The sequence below is a fragment of the Podarcis filfolensis genome, assembly GCF_964270895.1.
Source record: "Podarcis filfolensis genome assembly, chromosome: 4".
Classification (NCBI taxonomy): Eukaryota; Metazoa; Chordata; class Lepidosauria; order Squamata; family Lacertidae; genus Podarcis; species Podarcis filfolensis.
Window position 1 is genome coordinate 83768133 of NC_139607.1, and position 18198 is coordinate 83786330.

At 40.9% G+C, this 18198-nt stretch overlaps 1 protein-coding gene across 6 annotated transcripts in view; it reads right to left on the minus strand.

The window, feature by feature from the left end:
• Positions 1-18198, minus strand: part of GRIA4 (glutamate ionotropic receptor AMPA type subunit 4) — a 229062-nt gene that overhangs the window by 170647 nt on the left and 40217 nt on the right. The window lies entirely within an intron of this gene.

Consider the following 18198-nt stretch of genomic DNA (forward strand, 5'->3'; position numbering starts at 1 on the left):
CCAACTAGGCTACCTTCACTCAGACCTTTCCAAGTCTGCAGTGCATAAGCTATGCACCAAAGGGGGAACTGAGACATGGAAAGGGAGGATACAGTGGTACCTCGGGTTACAGACACTTCAGGTTACAGATGCTTCAGGTTACAGACTCTGCTAACCCAGAAATAGTACCTCGGGTTAAGAACTTTGTTTCAGGATGAGAACAGAAATTGCGTGATGGCAGTGTGGCGGCAGTGGGAGGCCCCATTAGATAAGTGGTACCTCAGGTTAAGAACATTTTCAGGTTAAGAATGGACCTCCGGAATGAATTAAGTTCTTAACCAGAGGTACCATTGTACTGACAGCAAATGGTGTCATTCTTGCTACAGTGGAATTTCAGGCATATTTATAAGGGTCAAAATACACTGGCGCTGGGTCAGCCCACGACACAAGGCTCCTGCTTTGGGGGCACAGTACCTATTGCAGCCTCTTGCCCTGCTCCCTGCTCCCCCTTAGCAGCAGCATCTGAGACTTAACCGAGTACTGGATTGTCTCATTTTAAGAGCATCAATAATTAAAGCTCCCCTAAGTGATAGCTGTCATACGGACTAAGCATGGAAAGCTTTTTTTTTTTAAGACTTAACAGTGCCCAAATGTCACAATTAGCTTATTTTGAAGTTGAAGTATATTTAATAATAAATGGAAACCCTCTGGTGGCATTAGCACCACATGTATAAATAAGATATGAGCAAACCAGCATGGATGAAATACAAAGCAGCTTAGTTATAGCCAAGTTTATGGGACTTTGCTTCTTGCAAATGCCTCTTTCGACTCTTACTGACATTTTTAGGAGACTTGTTGTTTATTTCTGTTTTGCCAACACTGTGCTTTAGTTTGTCTGCTAAATCTAGAAGGACACCACTGTCTAGCCATTTATTCATTAATGATATGTAAGCATACCTTTATGTATCAGCTTTGTCCAGGCACTTTCAAATGTCACCATCCCTAATAGCTGATATGACAAAACAAGGAAGAGCGATTGGAGATTCTCATGCAATGTTAAGCAAACTTCTGATGAAACTGCAGAGCCTAAGTGGTTTGGCTAATGCATGCTAGACCCAAAAAATACAGGAGGCCTTTCTATTTTTTTCCTGTTCAACATATAAAATCATCTAGCAACACTACATAATAATTATGCATGATCAAACAGTGGCACTTTTCAGGGGTTTAGAATTAGTGGCTTCCCTTGAGCAATGCAAAAAGTCACTTTGAAGGTTAATCCACTGGTCACGTCTCACTCAAAAACAAAAAGGTCAAAATGCTACCTTTAGAATTTTGCAAAAAAAATGTTCAATTTCCTCCCCCGCTACTTCGTTTGGTCTACAAAGAGAATCTATCAACCTGTGATAGCAAATATATGCACTGTGTTCTGAAACATGGGAAGAAACACACTGTGAACCCTAACACCTCAATCACATATGGAACATATACAAAGAAAAATATGCATAGTATATTGGCCACAGAATATAGGTGCAAGGAAAGTACAACGTATTATGGGTAGCGATCAATTAATAGATTTATGAAAACAAAAGCCCTCTGGGGAGTATTGCTGAATCCATGTGATGTCCTTGAATATTAGAATATATATCTGAAGTGCTGAGCTAAAAGAACGACTATATATAACCAGTAGCTTGTCATACCTATATATGTATAATCCACCCCAACAGATCAAGGCAGGTAATACAATATAAAAACAAACAAAAGAATCAGCACTTAAGGTGCAACATGAAAAGCAGCCATTTAATTTCCAATGGATATGGATATTACACTTGTGTCACCTACTATACTAATTTAAATCCAGCCACCAAAATCCAGACCAGATTTCAAGAAGTGTTCAGGGTGAAAGTACCTTAAATAAGTGCTTCAATAAGTGTCAGGCACTCGTGTGTTTGGGTTTTTTCCTAAACTGGGCTCCTCTGGTCCCAATAACACAAAATGAGTAGCTGGTTGCTACGTATTAGGCAGACATCTAGTTTGGACCAGAGATTCAGGAGTTTGCATTCTCACAAGGCGGTACTCCAAAGTTGTGGGGCAGGAGCAGAAACACACCTGACCATAACTGTTATATCCTGACCTGTCACACTGATGGTATTAGTGGCCTCCTTATTAGATCTAAAAAGGAAAGATGGGAACGTGCAGTCTTTTGCACCTGGACATTTAAGAACTTTACAAATCAAAACAAGTCCATATGTTATGTCCAATCAATGCAAAGGAAGAAGAGCAGTTACTGAAACACCATTTTTATATGCTGCAATTGATGCAATCATGTGGGGCTTTATCCTTCTTGCAAAGTAAAAAACAAACAAACAACTTGTACAGTGGTACCTTGGCTTATGAACTTAATCCGTTCCGGAAGTCTGTTCTTAAACCAAAGCGTTCTTAAACCAAGGTGTGCTTTCCCATAGCAGCGGGGGACTCAATTTACAAATGGAACACACTCAACAGGAAGCGGAACATGTTCCGGTCCAAGGCAAAGTTCACAAACCAAAACACCTACTTCCAGGTTTGCAGCGTTCTTGATCCAAGTTGTTCATAAATGAAGCTGTTCTTAAACTAAGGTACCACTGTATGGTGCAATGTTTCAGAGACATTTTGTGCATCTCTTATATCAAGGGCAACTTGATCAGAACTGAATCCTGAATATCGTAACCCAAGTTCTGTACTGAGTGTAATTACCATAACTTTATTGTTAAGACAGATATTATTCTTAAGCAGTTATTCTCCAATGTGAAAACTTGAGTGAGCCAGGAAAAAATATTGGTATGAGGGTGTTTGCAAGTAGTGTTGCAGTGTTGAAAAACGTAACATAAGCTTTTAAAAAAATAACTTTAAAAAGATTGCTCAATTGTTACCAACTGTAGCATTTGTTGGCTTTACATTTTCAAGTGTACTTTTGTAACCATAAAGTCTAGAAACAAAGTTCAGATTTCTGGGTAGAAACAGTATAATAAAAATGCACATTGAGGCTGCATAAAGAAACAAGAGGGTTTGTCAGTCATTTCCTTTCCTTATTTCATTAACACAAATTTGTCATGGAAAGAATATGATTTTGAAATTATTTTGCTTGAAAACAGCTGTTAGCTTTTCAAAGGCAAGGAGGTTTGATTTTTTTTTTTATGCTACACACATGCACAACTAAGATAAAATAGAACGATTCAACTCTAAGCATGCTGCAAGCAGTTAGGCCAGATTTGGATATCAAGCAGATAGATTTTTAAAAGAAACAAAAATATAAAACCTCCCAGACACTGAGATAAATTTTATTAAGGTTATATCCCAAAGATCTGTGGAATATGAGATACAACATGATGAGTAATATAAGACTTTATAAAGGCAAAGGAGTTTATTTTCTTCGGGTCATAAATGAGAGAAGGGGAAAAACATTTCTTATATAAAAAGTGCTTTGCTTCCACATTCTTGAAAGCATCTCAGAGGAAAGCTGCAAAGAGATGTAAAGGAAATTATTGTGCAGAACTGTTTTACATTTATTTTCGATAACTTACAGCAGGTGTTTTTTAATAGGCATTTATGTAGAATAGACAAGAAAAATTCAAATAGCATCATTCACCGTATTTATGGGCTTGTGTACTCATAAATGATTAGGTGGATGGTGAGATATTAAATAAATAATATAAATGTGGTGAAATTCAGTTTACACTTCATAATTTCTTGGAACAAGAAGCAAAATACATTTGTAAATTCCTTTATTTTATTACTGTTGGCTGTTGGAAATGAGGAAAGATTACAGGGTACAGAGCAAGGAAGCATAACATATAAAATATTGTGCCCAAGGAAAAGCCTCTTCCTATATTATGGTGCCAAGAGGCATTCTTTCTCCAGAGCCACTGGCTAAATTCAATGACAATGATGGTTGATTAAAAGCCTCTGGCTGCAACTTAGCTTTAAATTTCATCTTAAAAGAAATGAACTTGCGGATTCAAACTGAATCACTGACATAACAGTGTCCAAATCACTGTAGACCAGCACTGCAAACTGAGGCCATGATAATCCACACTTACAACACCACCTGCCCATATGTGAGGCAATATCCCTTGAAGTGAAACGAAAAGGCATCCAAAGCCTCAACTTCAGAAAAAAGAAAAAAGATCAGACACTTAGGATCTACCTGATTACTCAACCAGGTATAATCCACCGAATTTTGTATTAGGACTATGGCTCTAGAGATCATGTTGATGAGTTTCTCAGTAACAACCTTATACCCAAAGAGGTATAAGGTTATAGGTATAAGGTTAAAGGTAAAGGTAAAGGGACCCCTGAACATTAGGTCCAGTCGTGGCTGACTCTGGGGTTGCAGCACTCATCTCGCTTTATTGGCCGAGGGAGCCGGCGTACAGCTTCTGGGTCATGTGGCCAGCATGACTAAGCCGCTTCTGGCGAACCAGAGCAGTGCACGGAAACGCTGTTTACCTTCCCGTCAGAGCGATACCTATTTATCTACTTGCACTTTGACGTGCTTTTGAATTGCTGGGTTGGCAGGAGCAGGGACCGAGCAACGGGAGCTCACCCCGTTGCGGAGATTCAAACCACTGACCTTCTGATCGGCAAGCCCTAGGCTCAGTGGTTTAACCCACACCGCCACCCGCGTCCCCAGGTATAAGGTTAAAGAGAGCTAAAATTAATACTTGTGCATTAAGAGCAGGTTCCAACCCAGGTTAATAACTGTAAGAAGAGAATGAATGAACATGATTTGACAGCAATGGTAAGGGCCTACATCACACATTCCATTTTTGGGTGGACAGCTCAGCCATTCTAAATATGGAAAACACGGACGTAACAAGCATTTGTTGCAAAAATTCAGCCTGAGGGAGATTCTTTGTGACTCAAAAGCTTACATGCCACATTTTTAACACTCTGAATATATTGTCCCACTTTCATGACCTCTCTGTTTGACAAAGTCCCCAGTCATTCTGAGTTTTGCCACCTTGAACAAGTGAGTTACATTTCAGGCTTGGGTCTGCATCTGTATAAAGTGAGTGCAAGATTATAACACACAAAGCATGACTGAAATGAGATTTAGATGATGTCCCAGGAAGAAATCAGTGGGTATAGCGTGAAGGCTTATAAATGAACAGCTGTCCTGGATTAAAAGGACCCTGCTATATGTGCTTAAACAGTATTTGAACACTTTAAAGGGGTTTCTGCCTCAAAGAATAATAGAATTATAGAGTTGGAAAGGGCTCTGAATATCATCTAGTCCAACCAATGCAGGAAACTCAACACGTGTGATTATTTATTCTATACTCTCTTTCCAAAACTCAGTGACACTTCTTACATTCAGGCATTACAATTTCACGAACACAACAAGCAAACAAGTAAAAATCAAAGAAGAAATTCATATGCAGATTTTTAAAAATGGTGGCAGAACTACAATATAATTAAAATAAAATTTTGAAGAACCCAAAATGTCAGCACTCTTTTAATGTTTCATATCCTTAATGGGGGAAAAGGTCTCAAATACTGTAGCAATCTAAACACCAGGAGACAGGTGTTGTTGGAGGTAATCTCACACTTCCAGGGGCAAAAATAGTGCTGTAATCAGGGGTGGCTAACCTGTGGCCTTCCTGATGTTGTTAGATTCCCATCAGCCCCTGCCAGCATGCCACTGACCAGAGATTATGGAAGTTGCAGTCCAGAACACCTGGAAGGTCCCAGGTTTAGCTATCCCTGCTAGAAAAGATCTGCACTTCTCATATAGCCAGGAAAACAGCAGGGCTCTTGCCTTATTAAATATAACATTAGCTGGTCATGGTCATATGGGGAAAAGCAGACTCTAATCCACTACTACGGTACCTGTGACCCTCCACATGTTGCAAGAATACATCTCCCATTATTCCTGGTCATTGGCCATGCTGACTGGGACACGTTGGGCAAAAGACTCCGGCATGGAAGGAGGTTGGACTAGATGACTCTAAGGGTCCCTTCCAATTCTGCAGTTCTATTATTCTATTATCTTTAGGACAGAGGTATGGTCACTTAAGAGCCTCTTGGGTAGAGCTTAAGAGAACTGGACTGCTTGTTAAATTGTTTTTATATGTAACAACAGCAGCAAGAGTATTGTTAGCCCAGAAATGGAAGCAAGAAGAAATTCCAAAGAAAGAAGAATGGCAGACAAAATTAACGGACTACGCAAAATTAGATAAAATGACGGGAAGGATTCAAAACCTGTGGGACCAGAGATTCACAGAAGATTGGAAGAAATATACAAACTATTTGAAGAGCAACTGTAATTAACAAATTACGCTAGTAGGACTACAAGACGTTTTGTAAGGAGAAATATATGAAACATTGCAAAATAGAGAAAGATTAGAGATATTAGTTATGAGTTTAAATGTAATAGTGAAAGTAAGAAATGTATATTAAGTGATTAGATTGGAAAATTTTCAGATGTGATTGATGGAAGTAAAAGAAATTGTATAAGATGTAAAAGTATGTTTAATTATTGTTGAAAATGATATGTTAAGAAACAGAGAGAGAGAGAGAGAGAGAGAGAGAGAGAGAGAGAGAGAGAGAACTGGACTGCTGGCCAAAGCTCAAAAACACACACACCTCAGTTCACTTTTGTGCCTTGTCTCAGTAAGTCACTCAGTAGGAGCTCTCCATGGTGCTGTAACAGCCTTGGAACCTATATAATGAGTGAGCATGTGCACAGTGCCTTTCCCAAAACATTATGGCAAGAGAAATACAAGATTAGGAAGCAGAGCTTCCAGGACAGAGAGAATGTCTGCACTATGACTTAATGCCCTTCTCCCTCACTCCTGCCATGCTGCAGATAAAACAAGCCACAGTTTGGCATGTCATGTCATCTGAATCCAGGCTTCCTCTATACAAACCATGAACAGTAAACTAATGACAAACCTTAATATCATATTCAAAGGACATGATAAGCCAGATTTTGCCTTGTTTTGCCCATGGTGCAGGAGAGGAGATCAGCAACTGGCTATAGCTCATGGTTAGTAAAGAGAGAACTTAACTACAAACTCAGTTTTAGATGACACATTAAGCCAGACCTTGACTGAGCTCAGTGCAGCACGTGAGTAAAAAAAGACCCAGTAAGTCAATTTGGCATATCATGTCATTTGAACCAGGCCATAGTTTGGCTTAGTTTCAAATGGGCAATGGGTGTTCTAGCTCCCTAGAAAAGGTGAGTTATGAGAAGAAAGTTGAAGGAAGTGCGGTCACACAGAGGTATTCTAGTAGACAGTTTCTGCCAACACAGAGGGTCCAAAACAATCAAAGATTTGAAGTCCCAATCCCACAGAGAACCTACTGAATTCAATATGCATCTTGTTATCTTTTTCTCATTAAAGGGGAGAGGGAGTGAAATGATCAATTCTCACTCCCACTGCCCCTGGGTATCTTGAAGCACTGAATGTTCTTACATAGAATTACCATCTAAAACACTTTGCCTGACACACCTAGAACTGCACCCAGCCTTTGTTAACTCTATTTCATTGTTCTCTTGCATCCTGGGACTGCTAATAGCACTAACAAATCAGTGAAGAAATATTCCATGAATTGTAGATAAGGCTTTGAATGGCTTTTACGGTTCAATCTTCATTTTCCTAGACTGCACACTTTATAGTTCATGCGAAAGGTTAATGATCATTCTTCCATCTATCACAAAAGATTTACTAGAAACACAAGACCTAACAGCCCTATGATTTCACTCTTTAGCTTTATGTTCAGGACACTCCACTTCTACTACATGTAATGATTTAAGCTGCAACCTATTTCCATTCTGTGTTGTTCTGCATTCATTCAATCATAGGTTGGTTCTGTTTTATTGCCATTGTTTCAAACCCAAAGGGAAAAAACACACACTTAAATTATACTCATAAGTATTGCCATCCCAAAATATGTATACTGTGTGTGTGTGTGTGTGTGTGTGTAACACATTTCCCTGTAAAATGCACATATGTGTGTTTGTGTTTATTTTTTGAACTGAAATTGCATCACAAAATTTGGGGAAATACTGTACATAATCTGATTGATAGCTATATTCAGATCAGTTCACTTCAAAACTTGATCTGAATGAATTTATTCTTTGTCCCTAACTACATGCTCAATTCAGGTAATTAATAGCTGTTTTCCATAGTACTGTTTAATTAATATAAAAATATTCTAGCTGTGCTGAATAAATAATTAGTTATTACATGCATCTCCCCTTCCTTCTTGTTACATGTAGGAATGCTCACCTATCTCCCGTTTGGACTACTGCAATGCGCTCTACGTGGGGCTACCTTCGAAGGTGACTCGGAAACTACAACTAATCCAGAATGCGGCAGCTAGACTGGTGACTGGGGGCGGCCGCCGAGACCACATAACACCGGTCTTGAAAGACCTACATTGGCTCCCAGTACATTTCCGAGCACAATTCAAAATGCTGGTGTTGACCTTTAAAGCCCTAAACGGCCTCGGCCCAGTATACCTGAAGGAGCGTCTCCACCCCCATCGTTCTGCCCGGATGCTGAGGTCCAGCGCCGAGGGCCTTCTGGCGGTTCCCTCATTGTGAGAAGCAAAGCTACAGGGAACCAGGCAGAGGGCCTTCTCGGTAGTGGCGCCTGCCCTGTGGAACGCCCTCCCATCAGATGTCAAAGCGATAAATAACTACCTGACATTCAGAAGACATCTTAAGGCAGCCCTGTTCAGGGAAGTTTTTAATCTGTGATATTTTAGTGTATTTTTGGTTTCTATGGAAGCCGCCCAGAGTGGCTGGGGAAACCCAGCCAGATGGGCGGGGTACAAATAATAAATTATTATTATTATTATTATTATTATTATTATTATTATTATCATTATCATTATCATCATCATCATCATCATCATCATCATCATCATCATGTGACCAACACTTTCCAAGACATCCCAACCCTCATAACTGGAAGAGTTTCCAAAGAAGAACTCAATACAAGGAAGCAAACCCATGCCACATACAACATGAAGTTCAGGTTTTAAAAGGGCAGTAACTCTCCAGAAAAGGGAACTTGGGATCGTGGTAGAAAGTATACTGAAAATGTCAGTGTGAAAAATACAAATTCAGTGTTAGAAAGTATTTTGAAAGGTATTTTAAAAAACCTAAAAGCCATGGTGCAGCCAGATTCAGAATACTGTGAAAAAAATGGATAACAACAACAACAACAACAATTATTATTATTATTATTAATACCCTGCCCATTTGGCTGGGTTTCCCCAGTGCCTCCTCAAAAGGATTTCAAAGAGCTGGAAAGTGGTAATCAATATGATCAAGTGGTTGAATCAACTCCTGCCCAAGAAAATGCTAAATAAAGCTGAAGGGGTGTGTGTGTGCGTGGGGTCACAGCACATCCTGCGTATTTTGATTTGGCATAAAGTACAGAACCACTGTGTTTAATGGGGCTCTTAGCAAGTGTGCTTGGAATTGGGGTGGGTGGGTAGGTGAGGTGCAAATTACAGAAGTTTGTAACATTATAATCTGTATGCACAGAGTGTGTGTAGAGAGAAAACCCTTCGTTTCCTACATATTGTTTTGTGTCCAATGTTAGATGTGAGTACACAGGAACTCACAAGGGAAAATCTAACAATAAATAAGATTCCTTTACACGAGCTTGCAAATGTGGTATGAGAAACCTAAATTAGCCTGCCTAAAATTAATTGCTCTTTCCAAATCACAATATAAACAAAGTTAGAAGCAGATCAGGAAAATGATAATTACCTAGCTGATCAATCAGGTGCACGCCCGGTGTGTGTGGTGTGGAACACACACATCAACATTTGATTATCTTAATCCAGGCCTCTTTAATCAACATTAAGGAGAAACAGTTTCTGGACAGACTAAAAGGCTGCTCAAAAGAAGCAGGGATGATACTGAGCAGAAATTGCATTGTGTGAAGAACAAAAACACCTTACTAAATAAATAAGAATACCGATAGGAAGTTTCCATTTTCCCCCAACTACCTTTGAAGTCTTTAGCTCACAGAACAATCCTGAGCTGACCTCTGGAGTTTCATTCCAGAAAACAAATTGCACCAATATACCTTTAGGTCTTTGGTGCACTCAAAGACATAATTAAAGGCATTTTGTATTTAAGCAGTAAACACACGCCAGAAAAATGTGCTAGCGTTTTGTTGTGAAAAGAAGGCACGACCCTCATTCCACTCACACATTATACAAATATGTCACTGTATAGCTATTCGCTCCTAATGTCTCTGAGATTAGCTGCTGTGCTACTAAATCTATTCAGAAATGTTGTTTTAAGTCAATCTGCTGTGGTGGCAAGGTCCTACTAAAGCACACAGTTTTAGTATAGGGTCTGGGTTTATTTATCAATGTACGGAAAACTGCCACATACGCTGGTTTTCAATAGCTCACTTGTTAGGTTACTAGCAATTTTCTTACTGACTCCAGTTAAAAGTACTTGCGGGGCAAAGTTTTGCAATGTGCATAGAATTAACCTCCAAAATAATAATGGGATTGTTTTATAGCCAAAGTTAAGTAAACCTGAAGTTGAGGATATCTGTTCAGTCAGCAAGCATGATGACTCAGAATTTCTAATAAAAGAAGGGCACATATTAAGGCATGGATGTCTTTGTTGCTTCTTGCAACACATTTGGCATTCACATAGTTCAGATTTGTCTTCTGCAATAAGAAATGCTGGAAAGTTGGTTATAGTGTGGATGCATGCATCCCAAGAACACAGTACACATATCTCTTGACCTTCCTCATGCTTTCCTCAAGCACACTGGTCCAATGCAGACATTACGCTGTCCAATCACAAAGATGAGAAGCAGCACACAGGCTTGTGCACTATATCACATCCCTCCTCCAACTTCCTTCCCAGGCTCTCACAGACATCCTCCTGGTTAGTGAAAAGGATTAGGTTTTAAGGTGGTGTTCACCAGGGCAGGATGGTTTGAGTATATTACATGGATCCTGGTTTGACCGCACTAGCTGCCAGTTAGTTTCTGGGCCCAATTCAAATTGCTGGGTTTGACCGATAAAGCCCTTAATGACTCAGGACTTCAATACCTCAAGGACCGACTCTCCCCATATGAACCGACTCTGACCCTACGATCATAATCGGAGGCCCTTCGTTGTGTGCCTCCTCCATGAGAAGTCTGGAGGGTGGCAACACGAGGATGGGTCTTTTCTGCAGTGGCTCCCATTTGTGGAATGCTCTCCCCAGGGAGGCTCGCCTGGTGCCTTCATTACATATCTTTAGGCACCAGGTGAAAATGTTTCTCTTCAACCAGGCACTCAGCAGATTAACATTCTATGGCTTTTTTAAATTGGTTATTGGTTTGTTTTTGTTTTATTATGTATTTTACATTCTCATTTAGTACAGTGGTACCTCGGGTTACATACGCTTCAGGTTACATACGCTTCAGGTTATGGACTCTGCTAGCCCAGATATACTACCTTGGGTTAAGAACTTTGCTTCAGGATGAGAACAGAAATTGTGCTCTGGCGGCGCGGCGGCAGCAGGAGGCCCCATTAGCTAAAGTGGTGCTTCAGGTTAAGAACAGTTTCAGGTTAAGTACGAATTAAGTACTTAACCCGAGGTACCACTGTATTTTCTGCTGTGAACCACCCTGGGATGTTCAGGTGATTATTGCTCTAATGGAGTACCATATTAAATGCTTTGAACCAATGGTCCTGTGGTTCCCAAAAGAAGCAGAAACACCCGACGAGGTAAAAAATGTCCTTATCGCCATGACTTTAAATAGGTTGTTTATTTATGCTAATATACTGATTTGTTTATACTTATCTTTTGTAAACCAATCTGTCATCAGCCGAAGGATGAAAATACTTTAAGTAAGTAAATAAGCAATACCACTCAATTTTACTTCTACCGATGTGAATTTTTACTTGTTTGGTTGTCAAAATTTATCTCTGGCTAAACTTCTCATTAAAAAATACAACTTGGCTGGCTGGGTTTGCAAATCTGTGTTTGCCTGGCCCAGGCCTGCCAAGCTCATGACACAGCATGCTAAATATATATCAGATAAATAGACAGATAGATAAAGGAGTGAGTATATGTGTGTCTTATCATGCCCCTGCATGTGTGGTCCGAAGCAGAGAATAGAGCCAAAAGATTTACCAAAGTCTAATGGACTATCATATACTGCTGGTGGACTATATTGGGCTTCGTAGCTCACAATCTGAGCAGGCCAAGCCTGGCCCACCAGAGCATGGTAGCTGAACATTTTAGAGTTCTCTGCCACTTTTCTTTAGCCGTAACTCACTGGAACACAGTTCTGGCACCTCTCAGGTAGGTGCCACTACCATTATAAGAGAACAAGGGAGGTGTTCATGGTTAGTGTCCCGCCCCCCCCCGAAAAATAGCACTGTGTGTCATATAGACAAGATCAAAGAACTTCCATTAAATTCAGCATTTGCTTCTCCCCATACTTTCCCTTCCCACACACCATCATGGTGAGAGCCAGTGTGGTGTAGTGGTTTAGAGCAGTGGACTTGTAATCTGGTGAACCAGGTTCGATTCCCCGTTCCTCCACATGCAGCTACTGGGTGACCTTGGGCTAGTCACACTTCTCTGAAGTACAGGGTGAGTCTTTTAAAAGAGGCCTCGTGGATACAGAGTACACATGTTCTTTTAAAAGACTCACCCTGTATCTCAGCCTCACTCGCCTCACAGAGCGTTTGTTGTGGGGGAGGAAGGGAAAGGTGATTGTTAGCCGCTTTGAGACTCCTTGATGGGAGTGAAAGGTGGGATATCAAGTCCAAACGCTGCTGCTGTTGCTGTTGCTGCTGCTGCTGCTGCTGCTGCTGCTGCTTCTCCTTCTTCTTCTTCTTCTTCTTCTTCTTCTTCTTCTTCTTCTTCTTCTTCTTCTTCTTCTTCTTCATGGCAAATGCACATGAGGAAATCTCAGCTGGTGGGAAAGGTGCTGACAGGTATGGAAGAAAACCTGCAGGTGGGGAAAGAGCTAAGCACCTCTCCTGCCCCGCTTCCCTTGCAGCATTTCAGCTACCCACATTGCCCTGGATTAGCCACCGAATTATTTCAGCTCTCTGAGTAAAGTTTCAACTTTACACTAACTTCCCCAGCCTTAACAAGACCCCACACAAATGCACTTGAAATTTTTCTTTTGTGTAGAGCCACACCATCGTCTTGCGAGGGTAAATTATTTGCTTAGACACTTAATTAGCCAATGGGCTCGTTGTAATCGAAAACACTTTGGTCTCCAAAGATCAGCCTTTTTCTTCCACACACCCAACAGTGTAGCCTTCGAATCTCCATTATGCAAGCCTCTGAAGATTACAAGGAAGTTAATATTATAAGGTAGCTGGAAGAAAAGGAGGAGCCATACATTGCTGAATATTCACTTTTGCTCTTGAGTCTCCAGGCTATGTCAGCAACAGTTTTAGTTTAAAGGTTCATTTTATTCACCTGCATTGCTCCAAATTGATGAGAACTATAAATTCCAGATGCCTCATGGACGGCTTGCTTAAGAGGTTAAAAATGTATCTTCTTTGATAACTGTGTGTAACTCTCAATAGGATTAGAGGGAATTATATATGTGTCTCATATAAGTCAAAGCCACGTATGAGGTCCAGGGGGATGACAGGCACTGCATTCTCATGAAGCAAAACATAAAGGTCATGTGCCTGATTCACTGACTAGGCAAGACTGTTTTCCCTTTGGCATAAATTGAATGAGCCAAGCATATAGTTTCATTTTAGGATCTTGGAAACTGTGGAAGGGCAAAACTCCTTAAAACAGCCAAAACTACGTAAGTGTGCTAAATATTTAGAGACGAACATTGCTCCCTTTACATCCCAACCTTTTCGTGTGTTCGATTTCACATCACCTATTTATTACAGAATTATGGAGAGTGGAAACTTCAAAGCATGCAGAAGTAATTAGCCATGCTAATGTGGGAACCAAGGAATCATATTCCACAGCTGTCAAAGGGCATACTCACAGGGATGTGAGAACGGGGACAAGGGCACCGGAGCTTGGACTGAATGTAGAAATCACACCTGAGGGCTGTGGTCAGACAAACCAAACATTCAAGATTGCGGTTTGACCTGATGCAAAGAAACTACATGAGACTCTCCAAGCCAATAAAAACAACAACATTGCCTTGAATACTCTGTAGAATGACAAAGAATGATAAAGCAGAATATTTTTTATGAGAGCCAATGGGTTGAGGGTCCTATTATCGGACTCAGGGCCAATTCATATTTTGTGTTGAGAGTTTAAATACACAAGTTTTAAATGTGAAATAGTTGAACTCTCCCCACCTTAAGATTGCAATCTGTTTTCTGAGAGGATTTTTGTTTGTTTAAGTAAGTACTTGGAAAATCTTATGGTCTCTGAACAGGCTTGAAAAACTCGGGGGCCTTATCCCCTGCCTTCCTAGCCAAGTGCCCCCTCAAATAATCTTCTCCTTGAAAATTTGTGTGTTGGGGCTGAAGGGACAGCAAGGCAAGGGTGGCCAGTTATGCACTGCCAAACACAAGTACAAAAGAAGACACAAACTTGCGCCTGCTGATTTATTAATACAATGGCACATTTAGAAATAATTGCTATAATTTAAATGGGAAACACTGCTATCCTGGTGCTAACCGTGGGTGGGGATTTCTCAAGGTCTTTGAGTGACAAGCCCGGCCTTCTAGTCCTCATCATTGAAGCCTACACTTTCCTGAGGCCTGAGCTCAATTCACCGCATTAAACATCGCTTGAAACAACAACTCCCATGCAGCCAAGCAAGAAAGAATCTTCTTGAGCAAGCTCAGGATTGGCCAGGCGTTAAGACTAATGCTTATAAAGCCTCTCCTGTCACTCACCAGCCCACCCTAACCCTGACATCCCTCTTTGCAAGAGTAAGTTCATTTGGAAATGGAGAGGCTTGCAGAGAGGTGTGGCTGACTAAGAACCCATTACTAGCCTGGCAGTAGTCATTACATCAGGCTGTAATAGAAGAGAGGGGAAAAGAGAATCAATATCATTACCAGCTCTGCTGAGAAGCCAGCTCCTCCTTCCATCAACTGTCACTTGGCAGCAGCCATTGCACCCGGCTGTAACAGAGGAAGGAAGAGAAGGCATGCAGAACTACTTTATTGGCACAGAGGAAAAAATAATTAGCTTTTGACTCTTCCTCTCCTTTTTCACCCCAGCTGGCCATTAGAACTAGTAACTAATAACTAATAATAAACCACAAAGCCTAGGGCTTGCCGATCAGAAGGTCGGTGGTTCGAATCCCTGCGATGGGATGAGCGCCCGTTGCTTGGTCCCTGCTCTGCCAACCTAGCAGTTCAAAAGCACGTCAAAGTGCAAGTAGATAAATAGGTACCACTCCGGCGGGAAGGGAAACGGCGTTTCCGTGCGCTGCTCTGGTTCACCAGAAGTGGCTTAGTCATGCTGGCCACATGACCCGGAAGCTGTACGCCGGCTCCCTCGGCCAATAAAGTGAGATGAGTGCCGCAACCCCAGAGTCGTCCGCGACTGGACCTAACGGTCAGGGGTCCCTTTACCTTTAACTTGGCTTAGTTCCTCCTCCCTCCTAATCCATTTTCTTTTTGTGTCATGTCTTTTTGAATTTTAAGACCCGAGGGCAAATAATGCCTTGCTTTTATCGATTTGTAAGCCATTGTGGGAGCCTTTTTTTGCAGTGGAGCAGGATAATAATCCTTTTAAATAAGTAAATAATAGTCAGACCCAGATTTCAGAGTGAATTTGATCTCAGCTCTTAATTGAGCCAGGGTTTTTAATATTGAATAAGCTTGGTTTCTAAATTTCCCCATCTTGAATTAACCAGAGCCATCAGTTTAAACAGTAAAATACATGCATGCCTATACAGTGAAATGGCTGGTGCTCCTGAAATAAGCACAGAAGTGGCAAACAGGATAGGTCTTGGCTGTATGTCTGCTTCTCGCAATGAAACCTGACCCTTTGGTTTAAATATGCACTTAGTATTTGCAATCAATGAAGCCATGTGTGACTTTTGCCTTTTAAATTCAGGTGCTTTTGCACTCAGGTACTAAAAGGCTCTCAAATGACTCTGCTTCTAGTTTGTGTGTGTGTGTGTGTGTGTGTGTGTGTGTGTCTTCCTGCTTTGGGTACTAAAATCTGATGCAACAGTGCAGAAAGCTTGGCTGGCTGCAAATTGAGGGAGGGGATTTTTCTTTTCTTTTCTTGTTGATTATCAGTGACAAAGATCAAATAGCCATGTCCAAAGGAGCATCACCTATGGTTGTCCTTGGACATTTAAAAAGTATACATATCTTTATATGTTTTTATATAAGGCAACAGAGAGAAAGACATTTCTGTGACATTAGATACTATTCTGTCATTTGGAAGTTTGCTTCAAGTGTCAAAAGGGTCCACAGTGAGATTCTATGAATCAATTGTTAGCTACTAAGAGGTGTACTGAAAAAGAAAGAAAGGGAAATTGGTTTGAGTGTAGTACATTTGTACCATCATTTAAAACTATTTTCTTACTTTTTTGTTTTAAGATCAAAGCAGACTGTCACATAAAGTTACTCTGTAATTTCACTGAAGTATATTACAATCTAATAAATGTTTAATGACATAATAAAACAGACTCTATTGGAAAGTGGGAAAGGTCCATTGGACTCATCTGAAGTTTATATATCTATGCCAGCATCCTGGACTTATGTGGAGATTAACACCACCCACTGGCTTGAGAAAGAAACTTAGTCACCTCCTGGGGACATTTATTGTTGGTGGTCCTGAAAGCAGCTATGGCTTGCCATTTTGCCAAGCTAAGAGGAAAGCTATAAACAGAGATGCAATAGCTCAGAGGTATGTACAGTGTGTTGCTAAGGTGGGATAATTGATAATCCTGCACTTTAAGACATCCCAGCCACTTAGCAAGTCATGGTCTTGGAGGTTTGCCTTGTCTGAACACCTGTACGAAACAAAATAGAAAAATTCCCTCCAGTAGCACCTTAGAGACCAACCAAGTTTGTTATTGGTATGAGCTTTCAGGTGTAAGCACACTTCTTCAGATACACTGAAACAGAAGTCACCAGACCCTTATATATAGTGGGAGGGTGGGGAGGGGTGTTACTCAGAAGGGTGGTGGGAATGGGTGATTGGCTGATAGGTGTGGTAAACCTGTTGATGACTGTTAATGACTGCAATTGGTCTTACAGGAAAAAGCAAGGGGTGAGATGGCTAAAAATAGCTTTATCATGTATAATGAGATAAGAATCCGATGTCTCTATTCAGACCAGGTCTCTTCATGGTTTTAAATTTGGTAATAAGTTGCAATTCAGCAACTTCTCTTTCCAGTCTATTTCTGAAATTCTCTTGTAATAAGACAGCTACTTTGAGATCTTGTATAGAATGTCCTGGGAGATTGAAGTGTTCTCCTACTGGTTTCTCTGTCTTGTGATTCCTGATATCAGATTTATGTCCATTTATCCTTTGGCGTAGGGTTTGGCCTGTTTTTCCAATATAGAGAGCTGAAGGGCACTGTTGCCATTTGATGACCCCTGTTGTTACACTTGCACCATTGAAGGATGACTGTCCAGGTGCTTTGGTACAGCCAAAAAGTAGATGGTTGTAATGCCGATAGGATGGTCCCCACTATGTTGGGGGATAGACCTGATTTTAAGAAGCATCTTTTTTAAATTGCCATGCAGTCAGATTGAGCCATTCTGGGTCTGGGTGAGTGACCTTGTGTGAGGAGGTCTTGGGGACACCAGGAGACGCCAAGGGGGTTCTGTTGCAATGCATGTTATCTCAGAAAACTAGGGTTCCTCAGCCTGCAAGGAGCTACCATTACTACTTTGTTGTGTTCCTCCCATACCTTCTTGAGGGTCCTTGCTAGAGGGGTGTGGGAGGGAATGCAAAAATAAGTCCTTTGAGCCAGTTGGTGTGGAGGGCATCTGTGGCCTCTGCCCATGGGTGGTAGCATCTGGAGAAGAACCTCAAAATTTGGCTGATGAGGTGTAAGGCAAATAAGTCCACTTCAATTAGCCCAGAATTTCTTTAGATTTGGTGGAATACATTTTTGAACAGGTTCCACTCCCTCCGTCCCTTTATGTCAGAAGGCACATTCTCTGCTGTCTTTTCGATGCCTGCTAAAGATGTTTTTCTTTCAACAAGCCTTCTAAAATCTTTATCTCTGTTGGTATCACTCCTTGATCCAAATTGATTTGACGTATGTGCTG